General features: G+C 42.2%; 1 protein-coding gene across 2 annotated transcripts in view; it reads left to right on the top strand.

The window, feature by feature from the left end:
* The window catches only part of ARHGAP35 (Rho GTPase activating protein 35), a 124,557-nt gene that overhangs the window by 12,467 nt on the left and 85,498 nt on the right, over window positions 1-26,592 (top strand). Inside the window, exon 1 of one of the 2 annotated variants that reach the window (XM_027617450.1) lies at window positions 15,050-15,182. The exons of the other annotated variant lie outside the window; for it this stretch is intronic. The gene's annotated coding sequence lies outside the window, so the exon portion shown is untranslated. Of the gene's footprint in view, window positions 1-15,049; window positions 15,183-26,592 lie in introns of those variants that run through there. 2 annotated transcript variants of the gene reach the window in all.

Consider the following 26,592-nt stretch of genomic DNA (forward strand, 5'->3'; position numbering starts at 1 on the left):
AGAGAACAATTTGGTTAATTAAAGCATTTAGGTAAAACAGCATATTAGAGGCTACAAAGGCAGCACGCTGGTATTTTGATTCAGCAGAGCAGCGCTTGCTATTGATGTGTTATCTTGTAACTTGCCCCCAGGTAGCAGTCAGTTTTAGGTTCTTATCAGTAAGTGTCTCACACATCTAAACGCTATAGGTCATAGGCCAGTAGCAGTGGTTGAGGTCTGTTTGCTTTCCACAGGGTTAGGAAGGCAGCCTCAGGTACTCTAACCACGGCACAGGGGCGGCCTCCCATTGAGTCCCGGTCCTCCCTCTTCCCAGCTCTGTGCTCTTAGACAAGACACTTAAACTTTAGTGCCTTAGGCACCTCATCTATAAAAAGGGGAATATAGTAGTGTCTACTCCCAGAGTCACTGCAATTAAAACGGGTGGTATATTTAAGAAGCTTAAAATAATGCCTGGGTCATGGTAAATGCTATGTAAATGCCATTATTAGTGTAGTGGTTCCTGGACTTGGCTTTTATAGACCAGTTGAATGTGGTAGTGGGAAAACACATACAAATTTACTAATTTGTAGTTTTGCCAAGGAGGGCATTAAAAAAATGAGAAATTCTCCTTGCTATTATAAAAATTAGGATCCATTATCAGAATAAAAGGTAGCCCTTCTCAAGGAATTTGGCAACCACATATGGGCATTTGTAGATATATGTTTCTAGATCTCATTTTTATGTACGCTGGGGGAAACTTTGCCACAGGCCAGCACCAGTAATGTGTGGGTACGTATTTAGACAGACATTCATATCCCACTCCTCCATTTATTGTGTCACCTTAAACAAAGCTGTTTGACTTCCCTGAGCCTTCTCTGAGTTTTCTCATGTGTAAAATAAAGATACTAATATCTGCTTCACTGGGTTGTTGTGAGAAACTGAGGTAATGAATGAAATGTTTGGCATATAGTAAATGCTAAATTGATAGGGATTGTTATTCTCAAATGGGAAGTTAAGTATTCATTGGGAGCCAATTAAGTGAAATCCACAGTACTGTATCCATTGGGAAATCCAAGAGGTTAGGTATTGTGCTTGATTGCAGAAGTCTCTTACAAGGTATCCTTCTCTGCATCCTTTCCTCTCTGTTTCTTTTCTTTTCTTTTTTTAAATTTTATTTATTTACTTGACAGAGAGAGACACAGCGAGAGAGGGAACACAAGCAGAGGGAGAGGCAGAGGGAGAAGCAGGCTTCCCGCTGAGCAGGGAGCCCGATGCGGGGCTCGATGCGGGGCTCGATCCCAGGACCCCGGAATCATGACCTAAGCTGAAGGCAGACACTTAACAACTGAGCCACCCAGGCGCCCCCTCCCTTGTTTATTTTCTTAACGAGTACTAAACAAAAATCTGACTGTTGCCTTCCCTTGCTTAAAAACCTTTATTGCTTTTCTGTTGCCTTGTAAAGTGCCTGACTTGTCATGGGTGCCTGATTAATGCCTGAATGAAGGATAGAGTAGTCTACCTATGCAGACGAGAGAGTTTTTTTTTTTTTTTTAAATTGAACACTGATAATACTAAGTCAGTATATCAGGGGTCCACAGCTAAATCCTACACCTTGCTGAAGTTCTAGCACCTGGTCCCCATGGCTTTGGGCATTTTAATAGCCCATAGGATGGGGTTGGAAGGTGTCTACAAAACTTGCTCAACCTGGAACGGATTGGACTTTTCAGACTGCCCCACCTCTTCATATGACAGCACAACATCCCTCTTCCCTGTGAGTTCACCCCTAGGGAAATCCTTTTCCTTTCTACCAAGTGAAGCTAGGTCCTCAGAAACTCCTGCAGTAGTAACAGTCAGTGCTTCCTTAGTCCTTTCCATACGCCAGGCATTGTTTTATGCACTTCACATGTAGTAACTCAAGGAATCCGCATAATAGCCCTCAGAAATAGGTACTCTCCTTGTATCCATTTTATGGATGAGGAAACTGAGGCAGCGCATGCTAGGTAGTGTAGTGAGATTCAGAGACCAGAGGGTTACACTTCCCTCCTCCCATCCGCAAAGGACCAAATTGTTATACAGCTCTCCACTGGGCTGGTTGTGTGTGTATGCTTGCTTTCTCTCTCTCTCTCGGGTTTATCACCTTCGATTCACATATTGACCTCGATTATTGGGAAATGTTTCTCCCACTGAAAGGTATTTGGATGAGCATAGTGAATTCTTTGGTTTGTCCCCTTGATCCTTAGTTTAGCTTACCTGTTAAAGATTTCCAGAATGATCTGGCAGTGAATTCCAGTTCTGTTTTCCCTCCTCCTTTTTAGTGAGGTCCTAATTGGACTTCATCCTCTGGTTTTCTCATTTTAGGGTATTTTCATCTAAGTTTATCTCAGCAAAATAGAAATCAAAGCCAATTCATTTTTATAATGCCTCCTTGAAGTATTTTGCTTTTGAGTTTTGGGGAATTGCCCTGGAAATTTTGGTATTGCATGATTCAGGGAAGGGCCAGCGTCATGTGCTGTCACTAGCCAGCCTGGAATGTTTGCTTTAGTTTATTTATTTATTTTTTTAAGATTTTATTTATTTATTTGAGAGAGAAAATGAAATAGAGCATGAGAGGGGGGAGGGTCAGAGGGAGAAGCAGACACCCTGCCGAGCAGGGAGCCCGATGTGGGACTCAGTCCCGGGACTCCAGGATCATGACCTGAGCCAAAGGCAGTCGCTTAACCAACTGAGCGACCCAGGCGCCCTGTTTGCTTTATCTTTATTTATTTATTTTTTAAAAGATTTTTATTTATTTGACAGAGAGAGATACAGCGAGAGAGGGAACACAAGCAGGGGGAGTGGGAGAGGGAGAAGCAGGCTTCCTGCTGAGCAGGGAGCCCGATGTGGGGCTCGATCCCAGGACCTTGGGATCATGACCCAAGCCGAAGGCAGACACTTAACGACTGAGCCACCCAGGCGCCCCTGGAATGTTCACTTTAATACCCATTTCAAATATATACGTATCTTTTCAGAAACCTTTCCCAGACCCTCCCTGTCTATTTCCAGGATCTAAATTAGCATTAAGGCTTCTTTGTAGATCAGTCCTGTCTAATAGAACTTTCTGGGGCGCCTGGGTGGCTCAGTTGGTTGAGCGACTGCCTTTGGCTCGGGTCATGGTCCTGGGTCCCAGGATCGAGTCCCACGTTGGGCTCCCTGCTCGGTGGGGAGTCTGCTTCTCCCTCTGACCCTCTTCCCTCTCGTGCTCTCTATCTCTCATTCTCTCTCTCAAATAAATAAATTAAATCTTTAAAAAAAACTTTCTGCACCGTTCTTTATGTTTCCACTTGAAACGTAGCTAGTGGGACTGAGAAATTGAATTTTTCTTTTTTTTCCTTTTCTTTTTAAGATTTTTATTTATTTGACAGAGAGAGAGAGCACACAAGCAGGGAGAGCGGCAGGCAGAGGGAGAGGGAGAAGCAGGCTCCCTGCTCTCGATATGGGACTCAATCCCAGGACCCTGGGATCATGACCTGAGCTGAAGGGAGACGCTTAACCGACTGAGCCACCCAGGCGCCCCTGAATTTTATTTATTTATTTGACAGGTAGAGAGAGAGCACAAGTAAGGCAGAGCCGGCAGGCAGAGGGAGAGGGAGAAGCTGACTTTCCGCTGAGCAGGGAGCCTGACCTGGGTTTCCATCCCAGGACCCTGGGGTCATGTATGACCGGAGCCGAAGGCAGACGCTTAACCGACTGAGCCACCCAGGTGCCCCTAAATATTATTTAATTTTGGTGAAACTTTAGATAGCCAAAGTACTGGGGAGTACAGATCTAGACTATATGCTCTACAAAATAGAGTTTGTTTTTGTTTTTCTTGTTTCTCCTAACTCTGCATAGGACCATGCTCCTTGATGTATTTGATGAATGTTTGACGGGTAACTCTCAATGGCTGAAATAGTAAGGAAAGTTAAAATATTCCTTAAATTCTACCTTCCAAGGATAACCATTGTTAACAATTGTGTTTTAATTGTAGAAAAAAAATTGCCAGTTTTCATTGACATTGCAGTGATTTCTGTACAGGATTCATCTTCAATTCTAGAAATCAACTTTTTTTTTTAAATTAATTTATTTATTTTAGTAATCACTGCACCTAGTGTGGGGCTTGAGCTCATGACCCCGAGAGCAAGAGTCACATGCTCTTCTGACTGAGCAAGCTAGTGCCCCTCTAGAAATCAACATTAATCAAGGTTGTTGCAGGTTTGGGAATTTTAGGAGATGGAGGCTTAGAATGCAGGTCATAAATGTAACAGAAACAAGTATGACTAATTTTGGTCAAGTGCCTTTATAAAGACTGTTGTGACATAATGGAATTCTGTCCTAATGCTTAAGAGTTCTTAGTGAAAATCTAGGAAAGAGGATGAATCATCTTTCTTCCTCTTCCGTAGCCCAGATGATTTTGCCAGCATTTTGTTTTGAGGATGAGTGGGCGTTCAGGGGATTTTGGCTTGACTCCTAAGGGTGGTTGGGGTATTGAAGAAAAGAAATTAAAGGGATTTATTACTTGCTGGGCAAGTTTGAGTAAGCAGAAATGGGTCTGCTTGAATTTCTTTTCTATAGTGGAAGCAGCACCTTAAGCCAAGTTCTTTTTTGTGAATGTGTGTGTGTGTGTGTGTGTGTGTGTGTGTGTGTGAGTGTGAGTGTGCATGCATCTTTCCTATGTAAAGATGTCACTGATTTCATTTTTTGTTAAATTTCCTTTAATCCCTAACAGTTTTTCCTATTTTAGATCATCTGAATTGGTAACTTCCATTCTGTTCTGAAATGATGTGTTTTACCTTCAGAGTGGGCTGGTGATGTTGGGGGATGAGGAATAGAGATGGGAGAGAGGGATGGTAAATGATAAATCTATGGTACTTAGAGGTAAAGGAAGGAATTTTTCAGTCTTTGAATTAAGTGGAATGTAGGAATCTTGGATTGGGTCCTGGAACAAAAAAGAGAATTGATGGAAAAACTGGTAAAATACAAATAAAGTCTGGTTTAGTTTTCGTACCAAAGATAATTTCTTTGTTTTGACACGTGTACCTTGGTTATGTTAATATTAGGGGAAGCTGGTGAATGGGATATGGGAACTCTGTAATCTGCAACTTTTCTGTAAATCTAAAGTCATTCCAAAATAAGTTGTTTAGTTTTGGTTTGCGTGTGTGTATGTATGTATGTTTGTTTGTTTAAGCCAAGAAGAGCAAGAGCATTTGAGGGCTGTGACTTTAGGAAGGGGGAAGCGTACATAAATTTGGTTTATATAAGTGCCCTCCAGGAGCTCTGCCTGTCTCTGTCCACTTTTTTCCTTAAATTCAGTGTTCCAGGGGCACCTGGGTGGCTCAGTCAGTTAAGCGTCTGCCTTCAGCTCAGGGCATAATCCCAGGTTCTGGGATCGAGCCCCGCATAGGGCTCCCTGATCAGCAGAGAGCCTGCTTCTCCCTCTCCTCCCCACTCACACTCGCTTTTCTCCCTTGTGCTGTCGCTATATTTGTCTCTCTCTCTCTCTCAAATAAATAAATAAAATCTTAAAAAAAATAAACCAAAACCAAAATCATTTAAAAAAATAAATAAATTCAGTATTCTGCCATGTTGAGTGACTGTAGATCTCCCAGAGATCCATGCTTCTGGGCCTTTTTCATATACTGTTTCCTTTTATCTGGGGTGTTCTCCTGCTGCCCCATCCCCAACCAAACCAAACAAACAAAAACTTAACTAATTTCTTTTAACTCTTTAGATCTGGCTTAGATTTTATTCCTCTCAGAAAGCCTTCTCTGACTGACCCTCACTGCTCAGGCCTTGTCTGAGTTTGCCTCTGATGTGGTACTTACTACTCTGTGATCGAACTGCCTGTTTTCTTTTCTCTTTCTCCAACTGCATCTTTTTTTTTTTTTAAAGATTTTATTTATTTATTTGAGAGAGAGAGAATGAGAGAGAGAGCACGAGAGGGAGGAGAGTCAGAGGGAGAAGCAGACTCCCCGCCAAGCAGTGAGCCCGATGTGGGACTCGATCCTGGGACTCCAGGATCATGACCTGAGCCGAAGGCAGTTGCTTAACCAACTGAGCCACCCAGGCGCCCCTCTCCACCTGCATCTTAAGCTCCTTGAAAGTAGGGCCTCTGCTTTTCATTATTTTATCTCTAAGCATGTAACCCACAGGGCACTGGGTGGCTCATTCGGTTAAGTGTCCAACTCTTGATTTCAGCTCAGGGTCCTGAGCCCCATGCCATGCTGGGCCTGCTTAAGATTCTCTCTCTCTCTCAAAAAAAAGGGGGGGGGGCGCCTGGGTGGCTCAGATGGTTAAGCGTCTGCCTTCAGCTCAGGTCATGATCCCGGGGTCCTGGGATCGAGTCCCGCATCGGGCTCCCTGCTCCTTGGGAGCCTGCTTCTCCCTCTGCTTCTCTCTCTCTCTCCCTCTGTCTCTCATGAATAAACAAATAAAATCTTTAAAAAGAAAAGGGGGAGGCATATAACCCAGGAATCTAAGCATCCTTGATGTTCAGGAGATGTTTCTTAAATAGCTCCATAGGAGGGGCACCTGGCTAGCTCAGTCAGGGGAGCATGAGACTCTTAATCTCAGGGTTATGAGTTTTGGGCATAAAGATTACTTAAAAAAAAAAAAAAAAGCTCCACAACAAGAAGCAGTATTCCTCACATCTTCTCAGGCTTCACTGGTAGTTTTGCTCATGCCTTTAAAGAATGGTGGCTGTAGTTTGCTGTAAACCAGCATATATGCCATAGATGGCCAAATCCCTGCCATAAAGAAGACTACAGAGATGAGAAAGCACATTTTTTTACAGGCTTATTCTTGTATTTCTTGTATATCAAGCTCCAGGGATCTAATTTAGGTAAATATTTAAAAATCTGCTAGTTATGTAGCATATCTTTACCTGCACTATGTGAATTTATCTCATTTTATCCTAAGAGATAATGTGTAGGTTGTTTTAAATCTGTTCTTTAGTAAACCAGTCAATAATTAATTATCTAGAATATGTACAACCCTAGGTGGAATACATAATACTATCAGATATGGTCCCTGCTTTTGAATTTCTTACATTCTAGTTGGGAGAAATAGAACATCCTCACCCCACAGTTTGTTACTGTGGCTGAATAACATGACTCAGGTAGCAAGAGGATTAGGGGCCCTTGTGATGGGTGGTAAGATGTTGCAAGTGGTAAAGCCATCACCTCTGTCTTCAATTTCCCTTCATGTCAGTGTGACCTCTAAAAAACAAAATGGCTGGTGAATTTGTATCGCCTCTAGTTAGATGTGGCTAGAAATGTGGATTCTAAGCAGAGGCTATGAACTGAGGGTCTGTGATCCTTAAGGGAGTGGGTTGAGGGAGTATCCATGATGCTCTGAAGAGTATGTGCTACATGTTGGTGGTTTATTTTTTGTGGGGAAAGGATCTGTAGCTTTCATTAAATTCTCAAAGGAATCCATGACCCAAAAAAGATTAGAACCACTGGTTTAGAGTAACACTGAGACCCATGGCCTCATTTTGTCTTCCTTTTATTTCACCGTTTTAAATTGGGCACTGCATTTTGTTTTTCTGTGATACTTGGAGGAGTTCTTGTTGCAAGTAATTATACTGTTGAATATCTAAGGGAGAATTGTGTAAAATGTTCTTTTTTGAGGGGAAGCTTGGCATTGTGGCTCTTAAGCTTTCATCTGTTCTTATTGTTTAATAAAAAACATCTTCATATTTAAAATAATAATCACTGCTTTCCAAGGTCCAAGTAGCTGAGCAGTGGTCACATAAAGATGAGGATGACTAGGTCCTGGCCCTAAATAAGTAGGCTTTTGGTGATACACAACATAAGTACTCAGAAATGGTAGCTAGTAGTCCTATGGGAACAACTATCATGTTGTATCATGGCTGTAGTCTTGGAGGATGTACAGGGTAGAAACACGGGAAAGATTATTTAAACTTTATGTTTTAGTGAAATTTTACTGTTCACTTATCTCATTACCTCATAGGTATATTGCAAAACTTTGCATGTGAGGGTGTAACAGATTAGGTGCTTAAGGCCATTGCCAAGCTGGAGAGGTCCAGTTGGAAACCATGAAGCTCAGGCTGTGACACATGGAACTCTTAAAGACTGTTGGTGCCACCCCCACCCCCACCCCCCGGTCAGGAGTATAGGGTTCTCTTTGAGGGCAAATAAATACTTAGCAAGTATTTATTGGGCACCCAGAGGGTGTGTAATTCTGGGCTGGACCCTTGGACTTCATTGTTTACTTACTAGGAGATGGCAGTATCTTTTGATCTCTCCCACTAATCAATATGGTGACAAGGTCACCTCTGCTGGGAGGCAGTATAGCTAGGCTTTGAAAGTCACAATGCCAGAGTTCCAAACCCAGCTGTACCATTTTCCAGCTAGGTTGCCTTGAGTCAGGTCAGGGTTGACCCCTCTGAACTTCAGTTTCCTTAGGCGTAAACAGGGATATAACTATTTGTCGCATATAGGACTTTAACATTATTTACTACATGTCCACTGCTTTGCAGAGGGCCTGTCACATAGTAGAGCCTAATAAATGGAAGCTGTATTGTCAGTAGTGGGCAAGAATTAAAAATCTTGGAGAAATTCCCTCATTTTATGTATTCACAAAGGGTAATTACTGTGTCACTCAGAAGAAAGAGAATTCTGTGCTTATGGGAATGGGGAAATTGGGTACTCCTAATTACTATTGGGTAGTAGAAATAGTAACTGAGTCTTTTTTTTTTTTTTTTTTTTTTTTGCCTGTCGTATAATTTTTGCTAGCGCAAAGGTTCTTAATCTGGGGTTCCTGAATTTTTTGTGTAAGTGCATTTTTCTGAGGGAGAGGGTCCAAATTTTCATCAGTTTGTGAAAGGGATCCTAACTGGTAAAAGGTTACTTGGTTAATTGAGCCATTGGGTGGGTGTAGAGCCACAGTTGTTACCCTTGATCCTGAAATTGTCCATAATAAGATACTGCCAAGGAAACTTTTCCAAATAAAAAGAACATAATAAGGATATAGGGTGAATACTCCAAATCATTTGTGTGCTTTTTCCCCCCCTTTGGCAAAGAGGACATGGGACCAGTCGGAAAGAGAGGTGTCAGGAGGGAGTGAGAAACTGCTTGTGGAATGGCATGGCAGCTTCTTGTCCTCAAGTTCAGCTCTTTCCACAGGTTGATTCCAAATCATCACTTGGCCTCCTCATCCTGCACCATGTCTTCCAGTCAGATGCACCACTTGTTTCTCCTGAACACGCTCCTGTGACAGGTTCTGTCAGCTCACGTTGGTCCCTCTGCTGAGACTGTCCCTTCTCCCATAATTTGCAGGTCCAGGTCTCCCTCCTGATACTGCCTATCTTAATTATCATCAACCTGTAAATCCCTTAGAGCACTGACGCTCATTCAGCTTTATCCTCCACGGGCACTGTCCTTTGTACAGAGTAGGCACTGCCTGTATGCATATTATAGGGGCATATTATTATACATAATAGAGGGTTGTGGAACAAAAGTGAAGATTGATGAATAAGAAGGAACTAAATGCCTGCTTACAGGAGGAAAAGTGTGCAGGTTAAATTTATGGAAAACATGGGGCGCCTGGGTGGCTCAGTCATTAAGCTTCTGCCTTGGACTCAGGTCATGATCCCAGGGTCCTGGGATCGAGCCCCACATCGGGCTCCCTGCTCAGCGGGAAGCCTGCTTCTCCCTCTCCCACTCCCCCTGCTTGTGTTCCCTCTCTCGCTGTGTCTCTGTGTCAAATAAATAAATAAAATCTTTAAAAAGATTTATGGAAAACATAAAAAATGATGAGATGCCAGTGTGAGTTCTGAGAGAGAGTTTGGGAAACCCTTTTATAGCCTCAGTGACATCCTGGTTAGGGGGAAGAACCCACCCTGACTTAGGAAATAGGAGTGTGGGGTACAGGTGGCCAGCATTATGGTCCTGGCTGTGCCATAGTACTTCTGGACTGGGTTATCTTCTCTGCAAAGTGGGTTGGGCTTTTTTCTTTTTTTTCTAAGATTTTATTTTTAAGTACTCTCTCCACCCAACGTGGGACTCCAACTCAACCCCGAGATCAAGAGTCACACACTCCACCAACTGAGCCAGCCAGGTGCCCCTGGATTGGACTTTTTGAACATGTAGTAGAGGTGTTGATGAGCATCTACCATGTACCAGGTACTCTTCCGGGCCTTGAGAATACAATAGGGAACAACCGGACAAGACCCCCTGCTTCTTTTCTAGCGCAGTGTATTGGGTGGGATGTTAGTCCCTTTACCAGCATGAAAATTCTGTGATCTGGACAGTGGGCACCAGCCTCTGCTTGGGATTGTTGTGAAGATTAAATGAGAAAGCACTTTGAAGATTATAAAGTGCTCTTCTGTTATTTATTATGAGTACTGCCCCCACCCTACCTTTGACCTATAATTTAAGCAGATTAAAAATATTTAAAATGTGTACCAAGGTCACTGCCAGCATTTTTACATTATCCAATCCCCAGTGAGGTTTTCATAGCATATTGTAAGCAAATAAGCGTAGGAAGATTGGGTTTTTTTGCACCAATAGAGGAAGTATGATCTGGGGTTTAGGTAGATTCAGGGACTTAATTCCTTCCATTATAAGTGAATCCCTTAAACAGGATTGGGATATAGATTTGTAATACTGTCTTCCCAACTGAGAATGTATGAGGAGAGCACATTTACTTACAAATACCTTTGAAGTGTTTCTGTATTGGGTTTGTGTCTGCCCTTCTGTTGAGTTCTTCCTATTTTTTTTTAAAGATTTTATTTATTTATTCATGAGAGACAGAGAGAGAGAGAGAGAGAGAAGCAGAGGGAGAAGCAGGCTCCCAAGGAGCAGGGAGCCTGATGTGGGACTCGATCCCAGGACCCTGGGATCATGACCTGAGCCGAAGGCAGACGCTTAACCATCTGAGCCACCCAGGCGCCCGAGTTCTTCCTATTTTTTAAAAAGATTTCAGATTGGGCTCTTAAATTTTTACATACAGTTTCACATTGGTGAAGATTGCATGTTGGGAAAAACCAAACTTCTCTACTGATTTGGGCTTTTTTTGATCATAAAGTCAGGATGTGGTTGTTTTCCATGTGCTTCCATTTTTTATTAGGCTGAATTTTTTTAATTTCTAAAAATTTTTTAGAAGTTTTAATTCATTTTTTTTAAGTGGGCCCACTGTGGGACTTGAACTCACGACCCTAAGATCGAGTCTCATGCTGTACCGACTGAGCCAGCCAGGCCCCCCAGGTTAAGTATTTTTAGATACAACTCCCTTGCCCTTCAGATTTGTCCCCAGCACCCTCAAAACAAAGAGCAAATGATGCAATTAGGATGCAATCTGTTGCCTGTGGATTTCAAGGAAAATTATTTCCACACAACTCAGAAGCTCATGGACAAAGTCAGGCTTCCTTTTAGATATGGTGAATTTATCAAAAATGACCTGATGAAGTGAGATTCTTACCTTGAGGTTAGAGATTTTGAGTGTGAAACAGTGATGTGAAATTTCTAAGGCAGCTTTGATTTATGAATAAAATGTTACTTCTGATCATTCTTTGGGCTATTATGATTTTTTCTTTGAAACTTTAAATGGAATTGACTTTGTTTACACTGTATCCTGGTGTTTTTCACTTTTGATGAAAGAAAAGTCAGGGACAGGTCTTTTCCTCTGTGTGCTGTGTTCCATTTTACTCTACTGTTTGTGAGTTCTTGAGATTGAGATAAAAGATGAATTTTCACCTACCCACTGATTTTTAGTATAGGCATTTTAATTCCTTTAGGGGCGCCTGAGTGGCTCAGTCAGTTAGGTATCTGCCCTTGGCTCAGGTTATGGTCCCGGGGTCCTGGGGTTGAGCCCTGCATCAGGCCTTCTGCACAGTGGGGAACCTGCTTCTCCCTCTCCCTCTGCCTGCAGCTCCCCCTGCTTGTGCTCTCCTGCTCTCTCTGTCAAATAAATAAATAAAATATTTTTAAAAATTGAGACTTTTCTTCCCAAAGTATTTAATTTTATGATTGTCCTTATGAGGGGCCAACCCTCACAGGATTTATATGAACATTGCCATATGATCTGTATGAAAGATAGAGTTTTTCTGGAGCCTTGAAAGAGTATTTCCAGAATAGTGAAGTCACATAATTACTTCTTTGGTGATTTTTCAGGCATACTTTCTGTGTGAGTAGAAATGAATTTTTGCGATGGGGTGAGGAAAAAAAAAAACGAAGTTAAGGTTTAGGGCAAAAACTTACCGTGTCTTGTAAGACCCTTCCATGGTTTGAGAAATGAAGAAAGGTAACTTGTACGTTACAATTTAATGCTCAGACCCCGGAAGCTATGTTGATTCTCAATTGCAGATTATACTGAAGTTTAAAGACAACCATTTTCCATTAAGTGTCACTGGAAATGGTCTTTGTGTTTCAGACTATGGCAGACATTCTGTTTCTCTCGTGAGTCTTGGGTGACATCACTGTTCCCATTGAGGAGACAACACATTGAATCCTTCTGACCATGAATGAGGCATGTAATCTCTAGGTCTCAGTGTTCTTATCTAGGGAATGAAGGGGATACCTATCCTTGCCAGGTAGGTTTCACAAGTTGGTAGGCAAAGTATGTAATAGTACTTTGAGCAACATAAGGTACTCACACATCACTGTGGGGAGTATATTATTCAAGTTTTGCCTCTAGGTAAAAAAGAGCCTGCCTCCCTCACAGTGGAAAGCTCTGCTAATAGAGTAAGTGGATTCTAGCATTCGTAGCTTCGATTTTTCTCGAGAAAGCTGAAGCTGCATGGCTTTTGTCCCTCCTGTCTTTGCAGCAGTGCAGTGTTGGGGTTAAACCAGGTGCGCAGGCTTCAGAAGCAGGCAGCAAGGGTCACACAAAGCTGGGTGATCTAGAATGAGTCACTTCACCTCTCTGAGCCTGTTTTCTCATCTGTAAGATGGGGGTTGTAATAGTACCTGCTGCGTTGGCTTATTGTGAAAAATGAAATGAAACCACCTGCATATTGTTTATTCTGTGCTGTGCCTGGCTAGTGAGTATTTGCTGGTATAAAAGAGAGATGCGAAAACTGGTGGTGTCTGCATGTGTGTGTGCGTAAAGCCAGTTCTAGGGCATCTTCTGTTCCTTCCCCTTCCCCACTTACTGTGTCGGGAGAAGACTCACACTGGCATACTGCTCTTGCTCTGACTGGCCTTTTCTTTCCCACCTGCCCCCAAGATGGCCCTCAGGAGATGGTGCATAACCAATGAACCCGAAGCCCCTCATTATGAAGCATTGGCTTAAGTATCAAATAATAAGATTGTCTATGGTAATTGATAGATTTATTTTCATATATTCCAATTTGTTGAGAGCTGATTATCTGTGAAGCATTCAGTAAATCCCATTTTATCAGAACTTTTCATTTGCCAGTCTCTGAAAGGAATTTATTGTGCCTAATACTTAGAAAATGCTTGAATTGGGTTGTAGGGTATGGTTTCCTATGGTAAAGTTGTTCGAAGTAATAACGGAACAGGCTGGAAATGTTCTAGTATGTATCTGTTAGGCATGTTGGTAAATGAAGTATGAAAATGACAACAGTTGATGGCTCAGTTCTGGAAATCTGCAGAAGTCAAGCTGCTTTTGTGCTCTTATTGGGGTTTATATCTTTTCTAAGGTTTACATTTCATGAAACATTTTTTTGTTAATGGAAAGCTGGAGCAGCAGATGATGTGATGAAGGGCGGTCGGTATGGTGTTTTTTGTTTTTTGTTTTTAAAGATTTTATTTATTTATTTGACAGAGAGACACAGCGAGAGAGGGAACATAAGCAGGGGGAGTGGGAGAGGGAGAAGCAGGCTTCCCGCTGAGCAGGGAGCCCGACGTGGGGCTTGATCCCAGGACCCTGGGATCACGACCCGAGCCTAAGGCAGACGCTCAACGACTGAGCCACCCAGGCGCCCCCGTAGGTATGGTTTTAATAGTTGTTAGCCTCCGGAGTTAGGAGTTTTTTACTTAACCTTTAAAAAAATTTACATCCTCCAACACTTCTCCTTATCTTGGTTCCACTGTTCTCCTAACATTGGAAAATGAATTTAAGACAAGACTTAAGAGATGTCTACATGATCTCTGAGCAGGTTGGAAACACAGATACTTTCAGGAGCCAGGGGTTTACATCAGCCCCAGATTGACTCAGTTGTTCATCTTTCTGAGAAAGGTAAACTGTATTCTGGGCAGTTTTGTGTAATGGGGTTTTCACGCTAGATCTTTAACCAAAAAAAAAAAATGGAGGCCTTCCTCAAAAGTATAGAGCTAGCCTTTATAGGTTCTGGGGTGGCTTTGTCAAGGAAGAGTTGAAAATCCCTGCCCCTGCCCCAAATCTCTGGAACTCCTCTGTCTCCTCCTTAGTGGCTGCATTTCAGGACTGATAAAGATTCAGAATTTTTTTGTTCAGGGCTTTGGATGAGATTTGTTTTCAAGTTGCTTTTTAGAACTAGACTGCTTGGCCTTCATCCCCCAATCTCGATGAATTCCAAAGCGTCATAGCAGTCACCAGTCAGACACCACATCCCTAAGAAGTACCTCCTGTGTGTGAGGTGCTGGGGAGACAGAAGGAAACGCTTGGAGGGTTCTCCCTATTCTGTAGAAACTCGGTTAGTCAAAGAGAGATGCGATATTGACTTCCTTTTGAAAAAAATACAGCTAAACTATACTATCTATAGCTGAATGTACAGTGAAACTAGCATCTTAATCTTTAGATCTCAGAAAGTACATTGTAATATACCCAGGGAGATATGTTGTAGGATTTTGTTGTGTGAGATTTTTTTTCTTAATTGGTAGTCTTCTTTTGCCATTTTATATTTCCTTTTCCATCATAGTTGATGCGGCTGTTTTTATTTCCTCATCATCTGCTGTTTGTTGTGTCATTTATTGCCTAATCAGGAAAGTGGAAACTCCACTCTAGATACTTGAAGCCGAGTGGGATTTAAATGCAAGGGGTTTGTTCCAGGAGTGTTGGAAGGGCGGGAGGAGCAAAAGGAGGAAAAGAGGGGGTGTGTGGAGAAGCAAAAAGGAGAAGGGGGTTGTTACCCAAAGATCAGGAAGCTAGCTGGCTGCCTTTGGACTGGATCCGTCAGAGTCTAGAGCTGCTGACTTGCTGCTGCTGTTGGAGCCGTATTGCCGCAGTTCAGCAGGAACCCAAGAGCCAGCATTCGGCCGACGGTGGTGCCAGAACCTGTGGTGTGTGCAGTTGCCTACAGTCCCCCACAGTTGCTTTGCTGCTGCAGACACACCAGAAGCAGGAAAAGAGTGTTGTATCCCTCTTCCTGCAATCTAGTCTCCAGCCTTTGGCAGAACCTAAGTGAAAGCCAGCTGGCGAAGGAGTCTGGGAAATGTAGTGCAGGCTTTCAGTTCTGGTGCTACAGAGAAGAGTATACAGATGTGGCCAAATGAATGCTGTAACTGCTTGGAGATGGTGAATTTGTCATAGTGGGGATGGCAGAGAAGGCATTATTTTAAACTGATAACATTCAGAAAGGGGATAAGCATAATGGTATTCCAGATAAGGGGTGTACCTGGTGTAGAGGTTTGGAAACGGGAATGCACAAGGCATGTTCAGGGAACAGTTGATCTGGAGCGTGGAGTTCTTGTTGAGGGACAGTTGGAAATAAGGTTGAAAAGGTAGGTTGGAGTCAAATTGGGGTAGGAATGTTGAGACAAAAACTGTATTAAAATTAACACAGGACAGTACACACTGCTTGGACCTGGGAGAGACCAGTGAGGAAACTCCCCATAGTCCAGGTTTTGCGAGAAAAGGGCACGACCAAGGCTGTGGTAATGAAGTTGGAGGGGAACAGTCCATCCGAGATAAGCTTTTTACTAGCACAACTGTCAGTGGTTTGGGACACGCCACTGGAGTAAATAATGAATTCTGGTTTTCTGCATAATTTTAATGTCTTGATTACTTTATATCTTTGAAGGTCCTTGCTTTCACTTTTTATGCTTTTACCTCTTTCTGGGATGATGCCTTGGTAAGATGCATGTTATTATTAGGATATCTCTTGAAGTGGCACTAAATTCACTTTGATCATAAACTGTATTAGTAAATTTGAAACCTGTATAATGTCTGCAGGGGCCTTGATAACTTGAGGTAACACTTATTACTTGTGGATGCCTTTTTAGCTTTTGTTTTTTTTGGAGGGGTTTTTTGTTTGTTTGTTTTTTGGGTTTTGGGGGGGGCTTTTTTCTTTAGACACCGATTGACTTACTCATTTAGCAGATAATTATTGAGCCAGGTACTAGGTTCAGTGCTGAGGTTGGATAGAGAGCAGAGTAGATAAGACATTAGATCCTTATCTTCTTGGAGTTAAAAACTTAACAATAAACACATGAAAAGAAAACTCTTACTCCAGATTCCCACCTTATTAACTCCTTCACTTTTTTTTTGTTTTCTGATTGTCTGTTTCCCCTTGCTAGAGTGTGAGCAAGGATCTTTGTCTCTTCATTGCTGTATCCCGGGTGTAGGGCAGTGCCTGGCGCAATTGTAGGTAATTTACAAAACCAGTAATTTTTTTGTTGAATGGTTGAATGAGAACGAATGAATGGGGCATCCAGGGAACTGAAGGAAGGCCACAGTCTAGTGAGAGTCTAGTGAGAAAAAGGTGGAATGATGGAGATGAGATCACATTTTGGGATGTGTAAGAATTTGGAGTTTTAGTAGAAGGGCAGAGGGAAGCTTTGAGGGGTTGTTTTAAGCAGGGGATTGACAAGATCAGATCTGTACTTTAAAAGATAATTTGCTGGGGGCGCCTGGGTGATTCAGTCGTTAAGCGTCTTCCTTCGGCTCTGGTCGTGATCCTGGGGTCCTGGGATGGAACCCCGCATCGGGCTCCCTGCTCCGTGGGAGGCCTGCTTCTCCCTCTTCCACTCCCCCTGCTTGTGTTCCTGCTCTTGCTGTCTCTCTCTCACTGTCAAATAAATAAAAAATCTTTAAAAAAAGAAAAAGATAATTTGCTAAGCAAGCATAGATGTGGAAAGGAGCACTTGAGCTGTGAGGATCCAGGTGATCTAACTTCCCTGGCAGCAGATATAGTCTCTCTCAGCTGTTGAATTTGATTGTCTGTTCCAAGGGTAGGGATTGATTGTTATCAGTCTGATTATAATTGCGTGCACTTAGGTTATCATTAGCCCCAAGAGACCTACCTGTCTCCCTGAAGAACATCATTGTGCAGTGATCCTGCTGACGGATGAAAGCTGTCAAGATAACTTGGCTGTGAGATGCCATTTAGCTAGTTTGTATCCATGTGTGCCTCCCTGCCACCCCCCTGCAAGATTTAATGACCTAGTTAGGGAGAAAGTCCAGGCCTCTTGGCTTCTCTCCAAGTGTTCTACCACTAAAATGTTAGTATTACCTTTCTCAGAATTCTTCTGAATCATTTGCTGGCACTGTAAGTGGCCTTTTAAACTTTGATTTTGCCACTTTTCAGACTGCTTGTACTAGTACTTTTCACTGTAGGAATTTGAGTTGCTTTGGTTACTTGAAGAAGGCCTTTTCACTTGCCTTTGCTTTTTAAAAATGGGAGTAGCCTGTGATAGGAATGTTACTGGCTCTTGATATGTTAGTTGGCAAAGTTGTAGAGGCAGCCCTTAATAAAGGTCACTTCGGAAGAATATTAGTTGGTTACTTACCATTCTTGGCATTCTTGTGGAATGATACAGGTTTATGGCCTTTTTATTAAGTTCTTAAATCGAATGGTCTTTAATTAGAAGCAAGCACATATAAAACTTAGTGACTCCAGACAACACTGGCCTTACTGTATTAGATTATAGAGTGAGGTTTGCACCCGTAGGAATATGGGTTTTGGAGGGGGAGTGGAGCACGGGTGTGAGAAGGCTGTATCGGACACATTCCAGTTCCATCCATGCCATCTGCTCGTTGCAACCTTAACAGTGTGGAATGTGGACGTACAGCTTTCAAGCTCAGTTGCCTTTTGATTGCTCCTGACTAGGCTTTTACCTCTCATGAGATTTAACTGGTTGGATTGGGCTTTCTGTTACATAGTCAGTATGAAAAATGGAGTCAGTAGCCTAAGTTTTGAACTCATGAAATTATAAGATTTGACAAGCCATGATACATAGATTTTAATTGCTGTCTTTGAAATGGCCCACTCCAATATATTAAATGAGACAATGGAGGAATATATAAATTCAGGGACTGACAAGTTAACACAAAACAACCCTCCCCTTTCCAAAAAAAAAGGCAGCAGCAGCAGTGAGACAACCCCCACCTTATTGTGTATGATTCTTCACTGGGCAAAAGGGCTCAGGGAAGTGTGTATCATCTCTTCATCCAAATGTAACCCAGGATGTTCCTGATGGAGAAGACTGAAAAGAAGGGTTGGTGGTTTGGATAGGGTACTTTGGTGCAAATAACTTCTATAAGTTTACAGGCTGACACCTGCACTCTTTTTTTTTTTTAAGATTTTATTTATTTGACAGAGAGAGACACAGCGAGAGAGGGAGCACAAGCAGGCGGAGTGGGGGAGGGAGAAGCGGGCTTCCTGCGGAGCAGGGAGCCCGAAGCGGGGCTCAATCCCAGGACCCTGGGATCATGACCTGAGCCGAAGGCAGACGCTTAATGACTGAGCCACCCAGGCACCCCTGACACCTGCACTCTTGAGGGGATTTGATTGCCAGAGGGATTGTCCTTGTATGGACAGCAAAATTAAGCCCCTTTATACAGTGGGTTCTCTGAACAGAAAGTCAAAATAACAGATGGATACAGGAGCAGGTGAGTGGTCTGAGGAATTGGGAAGAGGTGCACAGAGTGAAGGAGTTGAGTTGAATCGTGTTCATACATCACCAGACCTTCTCTTCCTCTTGCAGATGGTAGTAGTCACATTAGCCAAGTGATAAAAATTTTCATTTAAGATTTTAACATAGTCGATGCGGTGGGTAGTCAAGATCAGTCTGCTGATAAGGTTTTATAATGGTGGGGTACTTCTCTATTCCGTTCTTTCTAATGTGAATTAGAAGTCAGGAATAGCTATTTGTTGTACTTTGATTTTATGACGTTTCAAAAGAATGTACCTGCAGTATGTTCTCAGGACCATGTGTAACCTGGGGAGTAGGAAGTGAGGTCATTGAGGGAGACACTGCATGGGTTTATGATGGGATGAAATAGGGCGGGCATTCTGTGTGTATGTAACTGAGAAAGGTATGCTGTTACCTAACAGTGTATTTTTGAGAATTTTAACTCAGAGACATGGTTTTCTGAACAGCATCCAAATACATGAGGTCAAGGTGATTTCCTCCAGTAGGACCGCTGTCATGGAAGAGTAGACTGGGCCTGTTTTCCTTCTAAGTCTGAGGGCTAAAGTAGTGATAAGAGGTGACTCATTGATCTTCATGAAAATTACTGGCTAAGGACTTTCACGGAATGGTGGTTGATAAGGAAGAGCTAGTTACTATTCTGGTCTGTTATCTAAGGGAAAATCATGAAGCTAGCATTTTATAGAAAATGCCATTTATTAAATTCCTTAGATGATCACAAGTGTTTTCTTAGTTATTTTTGGACTCCCCAACAGGACATGTTACTTTTATAGTTTGAAATTTATCTTGAAGTAATGGATGGTAGATCGGTCCTATATAGAACATGTAGCAGAAGCTCCTGAAAATATGCATATGGGGAGGGGTGGAGATTGTAGCTGTAATCCACGGTACTAGGTGACTGTTCTTCCTTGTCTCCTTCCTAGTTTGATTTTCAAGATCTTGATTAATCTTATCTCATGCCCGAGGGTGGTCTGTAGAAACCACTCTGGGCTGGGGCTGGGGGTGGGAGGGACGCCTTGCGTAGCACACAGGTGTGACCGCGGCTTCTGTGACTTCCTTCCTTTCTCCTCCTCAGCTTCCGCATCTGTCACCTGAAAGCGTTGGCTGCCAGTTTCCCCAGCTCTGCCTTCAAGGGGCTTTCATTTGGAGAAACAGATCAGTTCATCTAGAAGTCCTTTTGTTGTTAATCCCCAAGAAGAATCTTAGGAATTTTTTTTCAAATGGGCCAGTTTTCTTCGGATTTTGCTGCTTATTTATCTGCCCTTTCCCTTTGGCAAACTCCCTTGACAGTGAGACACAGGGTCATCGGTTTAAGTATGGGAAGGAAATTATGGCCTTGAGCACAGTCAGAAAGAATCTGGCTCTCAGGCGCTTCCTGTGAGCCACCACTAAATTACAAAGACCGGGCCCTGACAAGGCTTTGCAAAGGGCCATCTTACACCACCACTGTGTCAGCGTTTCCATCATGAGCAGTTGTTTTTCACAGTGCTTATTATGACCAGGTTTGAAGTGGCCTTTACATGGGAAGCATTTACCCGCTGGGTGGGGGTAAAACAACAGACTGAGTATGGAGGAAGGGTGAGCGTGTATGGATTGCTCTCAGAATTTCCCCTTTTCAACCCAGACCTGACCATGCCATTCTTGCCCAGAATCCTGGGGCTTCCTCAGGATGAAGTCCAGACTCTCCTTAGTGTGACAGTGCCCTCAACAGATTTGCCCCTGGCCTCTCCCGCCGTACATGCCTATGTCCTCCGTTCTTATGTCCTCTGGCCAGCACGGCATAATAGAGTAGGAAGACAGACCTGGGGGGCAAAGGGTTGGGACGGTGTCAGGAGACCTGGGTTGTAGACCGGGCTCCCTCTCTCACTAAGTTGTTTCTTTTTTCCTGATCTCAGTAGTAACTAATCTGGATGAGTTTCCTGAATGAGAGGAAGAGAAGAAAGGGTTTGGGGGACACAGATCAGGAGGTTCTTTTTGACTCTCTTGTCTCTTGGCAAAATCTTGGGAATCAAACCACCAAGTGTCTGATCATTAATGGCTTTAAGACTCATGAAGTTTTTTGAGCTTTTATAAAAGCCCATAGACTGCCATAGAACTTAAAAAGAATTTTTTTTTGAATTTTTTTTTTTATGTGGGATCCCAACATATAAAACAGATCAAATTGACTTGCTCTGTTTTAAGGCTGAAAGGTCTGATGTGTCACCTGTTCAGCCTTCTCCATAGCCCTGAAGAACTGCCAGTTACATCCCGGGCCCCCTAGGGCACTGCTTCTCAGCATTTCCTCTGGCTTGCTACAGTGAGGATTAGAGTCACCTGTTTGACATGATGCCAGGCAGAGGCCTAGTGTAAAAGGGGGAGAGTGTATTGCCGTGGTTGCTCGTAGTGGTTGAGAGAGGGTCGTGTTCAAATCCCAGCTTATTTGCTATTTCGGTGTACTCTTGCTTCTTCATTTCTCTGATTTGTGCGTATTATATGATTTGTGTGCTTTTAAGAAACTGTAGAGAAAAGTGTATAAAGCATGCACAGTATGAACAATTAATGAAGTGACTACCGTGAGCAACCCAAGTTAAGAAATAGAAGTTCTACTTGTATCGTTTTTCCACCGTATCTCCTTGAGTAGCCTCAAAGTAGGGAATTGAAATATGCTTTTCAAATACTGAAAAGTATTAGTATTTGAATAGGAAATAATATTTTTCTTAATAACTTTTTGTTATTAAGTGCCTACATGTAACATCTTTTCATTCAGAAAATCCAGTTTGTTTTACACATACTGACTCAAATATTCATCTCTTCTAGAAGACAGGGATAAACACCTCAGTGTAGCAGATTTTCAAATACGATTGAGCTGATTCCAGGTTCTTTTGCATGTTCTTTCTTGTTCTTTCTTGTGTTAATTTTTTTCATCTTTCTCAGACCCTTTTTTTTTTTTAACCTTCATTTGAAATAAGGCAAGTGTGTAAGTAAATGTGGAGACCAGAAAGTGGAAAAGATGGATGGGAGTATTGATTTTGCTAGTGTGAGTCCTAAGTTCTTTAACCTGTGGATCCAAATTATGCGTTATTAATATTTGCTGGATTTAGAAGTTGGTTTTGTTTCTTCTGTTTCTTTGTGAACACTGTCCTTATCATTAATACAGGTTTATTAGGTAAAATAAAAAACCACTCTTTTTTTAAAAAGTTTATGCATGTGGCATGACTTTTATTACTTACAATAGCCTGTTTTAGGACTGGCAGTTTATAGAATAATGCAAATGAGTAACGAGGAATAATTAGAAATAATGGCCTGAAATCCTCATGTCATCTTAGAATGCCATCAGGAGAATAGAATGGTAAGGCTTACTGTGGACTTGAAAAAAGCTGACCTATTTCCCCCAATTGACAGAAATGCCTGTTTCTTCAGCACTGTCCTCTGTTTGCAAGGCACATTTGGCTGGACAGTGCCTCCATTCTTGCATATTCAGAGAAATGTTTATGGAGAACATTGTTTTAAAAAAGTTTTCTGCTGAGAAGTTTTAAAAGAAAAACCGAAACACCTGAAGAGATCATAAGTGCTCAGAAGCAACTGTTGAAGTAATTTTATAGGTTTTCTTTACCATTTCAAAAACAGTATAAAATTGATTTGAATACCAGGATATTCAAAGGTAAGACTTGGCTGTATTTTTGTTTCTTGGTTTGTTAAGAATCTGCACTGACCGTATTAATGGTAAATAGGCTGTGATCCCGAGGCTTATTGGAGTGCATTGGCCTTGGTTTTGCATTTCCTTTGGCTTGGATTATTTTTACAGCTTATCAGAAATCCTCTTTGTTGTTGTTGGTTTTCTTAGTATAGGTAACCCAGAGGAATCTTGCTGCATCAGTGAGAAAGATTTCTCAGCCTTAGGTTTTGTCTTTGTTTATAGTTGCTTTGATCAGATAGCTTGATTAGAACTCCAGAGCTACCTGGTAGAAACCTGCTGAGGATAAAGTTTAAGGAAGTGCTTTTGCTGAAAGCAGCCCCCTTCGTTCACCAGGGGAATCTGATTTCATCCTGTGAATAACTTGGCTTAGAAATTTTATTTCTTTGGGACCTTCTTGTAGAGTTCTGTACACCTCAAAGCATGAGAACTGTGTCAGGATGAAAAATGGGCTGCTTGCTTTATTCAGTGTGGGCCGGCTAGGATGGTAAGGTAGCAGCATAGTTCTGTTTTTTTTTAATCCTGGAATTCAGAGGTGCTTTTACCAGGGCTTGGAGAGAAAACGAATCGAGAGGAACAGGAAGAGACATTTGCAAAAATTACAAATGGAATGGCGGAGAATCTTTCGTAGCTGCTCTTTTAAAAGTTAACTTTAGGCCAGATTATTTTAAAAACCGACATCTAAGATATAAGTGCTTTAAATTGGCTTTTGATTTTTCTCATTGGACTCTCTGGAGAGTGCTGTCCATTCGGTTTGCACAGGGTATAGTGAGAGCTGAATGCCCATACATACCCAGTGTCTAAGAATAGCCTATCTGTTGCATGAGATTACATGTTTCAAGACCAGATGGTTAAACACTTAAATCAGTCTTTCCAAAGATCCAGATGACCCATTTCAGAGATTTCCTGTACCCAGAGCCCTGGGGATGTAGCGAGATTCATTCCCCGACTATGAGGAAATCCTCCCTCCTACATTAAAACAAGAGTAGGTGTGTGTACCCTGTACTAGTGGGAGCAACCTCCAGTGCTATTCTGGGCAAATATTTGCTCTTTGCTTCCTTTATAAATCTATATTTTTCTGCCCCCTTCCCCATTTTGTTATTTGAATTTGCATTGGACTGAATAGAAATAAAATTTGCCATATTCAAATGGAGTTTTCTTTTGTTAGATGATCCACTCCTTAGCTGGTGTTAGTTTACTGGATAAGTTAAAAAGTAGTGGTGTTACTGACAGTAAGTAACATTGGTGGGATCAAAGATAGTGGTCATACTAGATTCTCACAAGTGACAATACAGTCTCCTGGGGCTCCTGGGTGGCTCAGTCATTAAGCATCTGCCTTCGTCTCCCGTCATGATCCTAGGGTCCTGGGATCGAGCCCCTCATCGGGCTCCCTGCTCCGCAGGAAGCCTGCTTCTCCCTCTCCCACTCCCCCTGCTTGTGTTCCCTCTCTCGCTATGGGTCTGCCAAATAAATAAATAAAATCTTAAGAAAAAAAAAAAAGAAAATACAGTCTGCTCATAGTCTGAGCCCTGGCTTCCCCTCCATTTTTCTACCTCCCATGCATGAAAATTATTCCAGTCATTCAGTCTTAGTGCTTTTCCATTTTGGTCACCATTATTCTTACCCTTTCTCGTCTTTACAACGCCTGGGTCGTCTCCCAAGCCCTGCCAGTCTTCTGTGTACCAATTCAAATTTCACTTCTGCTCTGATACCTTCCCTTAGCCACTCTAGACCTGAATGATCTCCTCGTCCTTTCTCTGGAAACCAGGGAATGGTCTATGCCCTTGATTGTCGTGTGGCTTAGTTTTTCTTTTTTGTAAGTAAAAATATTTTATCTGAGGTAAATGATAAGATTCTCATCAGCAAGGACAGTGCTCTGTTTCTTCTTTGTTTCTTTGCATTGTCTTAGCTCTATAAATAAGTTGATGGATAGTTCAGTTCTCAGGTCTAAAGATTAGAGACTAAAGTAATAAAAAAATGGTTAACCCCTCTGAAATATTATGAAAGAAGGAGAGAATTTAGCTGCTCTGTCACTAGGGCCAAGAAGTGGCTACCTTTCTCTTGTATTCAGTATCAGAGGCTGTGTTGTGCTTGTTGAGTTTGATGTAGTCATTTCATAAGACACTCCTCATGTGGTAATGAGATGAGCAGAATTAAGGGCATTGTTTCACATTCCAACAGAAATCACAGAGGAAATGAAGATTTCCTCTATGTCAGTCAGGTTCATAAAGGTTACGTTTTCTATGTGTAGCTAAATAACCCTGACACATCATTTGTGTACATCACTAACTTTAAGGTTGTAAGTTTATCTGGATTTCACAGATAAATGAATTTGTTGAATAAGGACCTTGGACTTCACTTCCAGTTTTTCTTCTCTGATTTATCTAAAGCTTTTCTTTATTTTCTTTCTTTCCAAAGTGGGGGCTTGAACTCATGACGCTGAGATGAAGAGTCGGATGCTTAACCAACTGAGCCACCCAGGCACCCTTGTGTAAAGCTTTTAAAGGAAAAACAAAAACCTTCTGAAAATTCACTCTAACGTTTATTATTATAAAAATGGAAACATTTGGGTTTTTAAAGACTATCTTAGGTTTTTAAAATAATTTTATTTCATCATAAGTGTGTACTTTTTTTAAAGATTTTATTTATTTATTTGACAGAGAGTGGGGGAGAACGCGTGCACAAGCAGGGGAAACAGCAGGCAGAGGGAGAAGCAGGCTCCCCGCTGAGCAAGGAGCCCAATGTGGGGCTTGAGCCCAGGACCCTGAGATCATGACTTGAGCTGAAGGCAGCTGCTTAACCACCTGAGCCACCCAGGCGCCCCTCTTTTTTTTTTTTTTTTTTTAAGATTTACTTATTTATTTGAGAGGGAGAGAGAGAGCACAAGTGGGAGGGGCAGAGGGAGAGGGAGAAAGAATCTCTGGCAGACTCCATGCTGAATGCAGAGCTCAATGTGGGGCTCGATCGCATGACCCTGATATCATGACCTGAGCCACAACCAAGAGTTGGATGCTCAGGGCGTCTGGGTGGCTCAGTTGGTTAAGGGTCTGCCTTGGGCTCAGGTTGTGTTACTGGGGTCCTGGGATCGAGCCCCACGTCAGGCTCCCTGCTTGGCAGGGAACCTGCTTCTCCTTCTCCCTCTTACCCTCCCCCTGCTAGTGCTCTCTCTCTCTGTCCCTCTATCTCAAATAAATAAAAATCTAAAAAAAAGAAAAAAAAAGAGTTGGATGCTGAACCGACCGAGCCACTCAGGTGCCCGTAGAAGTGTGTACTCTTTAATCCCCATCCCCTATTTCCCCTATCCCCCACCCTCTTCCTCTCTGGTAACCATCAGTTCATTTTCTAGTTAAAAGACTGTTCTTGTTTCTCTCTCTCTTTTTTTTCCTTTGCCCTTTTGTTTCTTAAATTCCACATATGAGTGAGATCATATGGTATTTGTCTTTCTCTGGCTGACTTATTTTGCTTAGCATTATACTCTCTAGGTCTATCCATGTTGTTGCAAATGGCAAGATTTCATTCTTTTTTTATGGCTGAATAATATTCCATTGTATATCTGTACCACATCTTTATCCATTCATCTATTGATGGACACTTGGACTGTTTCCATAATTTCGCTATTGTAAATAATGCTTACACGGGTGCATGTATCCCTTGAATTCGTGTTTGTTTTTTTTTTTATTTTTCGGGTAAATATCCAGTAGTGTGAGTCCTAGATTATAGGGTAGTTTTCTGTGTTTAATTTTTTGAGGAACCTCAGTACTGTTTTCCACAGTGGCTGCACCATTTTGCATTCGCACCACCAGTGCACGAGGGTTTCTTTTTCTCCACATCCTCACCAACACTTGTTTCTTGTGTTTTTGATTTTAGCCATTCTGACAGGTATGAGGTGATATCTCACTGTAGTTTTGAAAGACTATCTTGTTCAAGTTCAGTGGTTCAGTAGACTGTAGATTTGTGTTTTCTTCTTTTTTTTAAGATTATTTATTTGAGAGAGTGAGAATGAGAGAGCGAGCACATGAGAGGGGGAAGGGTCAGAGGGAGAAGCAGACTCCCTGCTGAGGAGGGAGCCCGATGTGGGACTCGATTCGGGGACTCCAGGATCATGACCTGAGCTGAAGGCTTTCGCTTAACCGACTGAGCCACCCA

This window comes from Zalophus californianus, chromosome 17, assembly GCF_009762305.2.
Source record: "Zalophus californianus isolate mZalCal1 chromosome 17, mZalCal1.pri.v2, whole genome shotgun sequence".
In the NCBI taxonomy this organism is placed as follows: Eukaryota; Metazoa; Chordata; class Mammalia; order Carnivora; family Otariidae; genus Zalophus; species Zalophus californianus.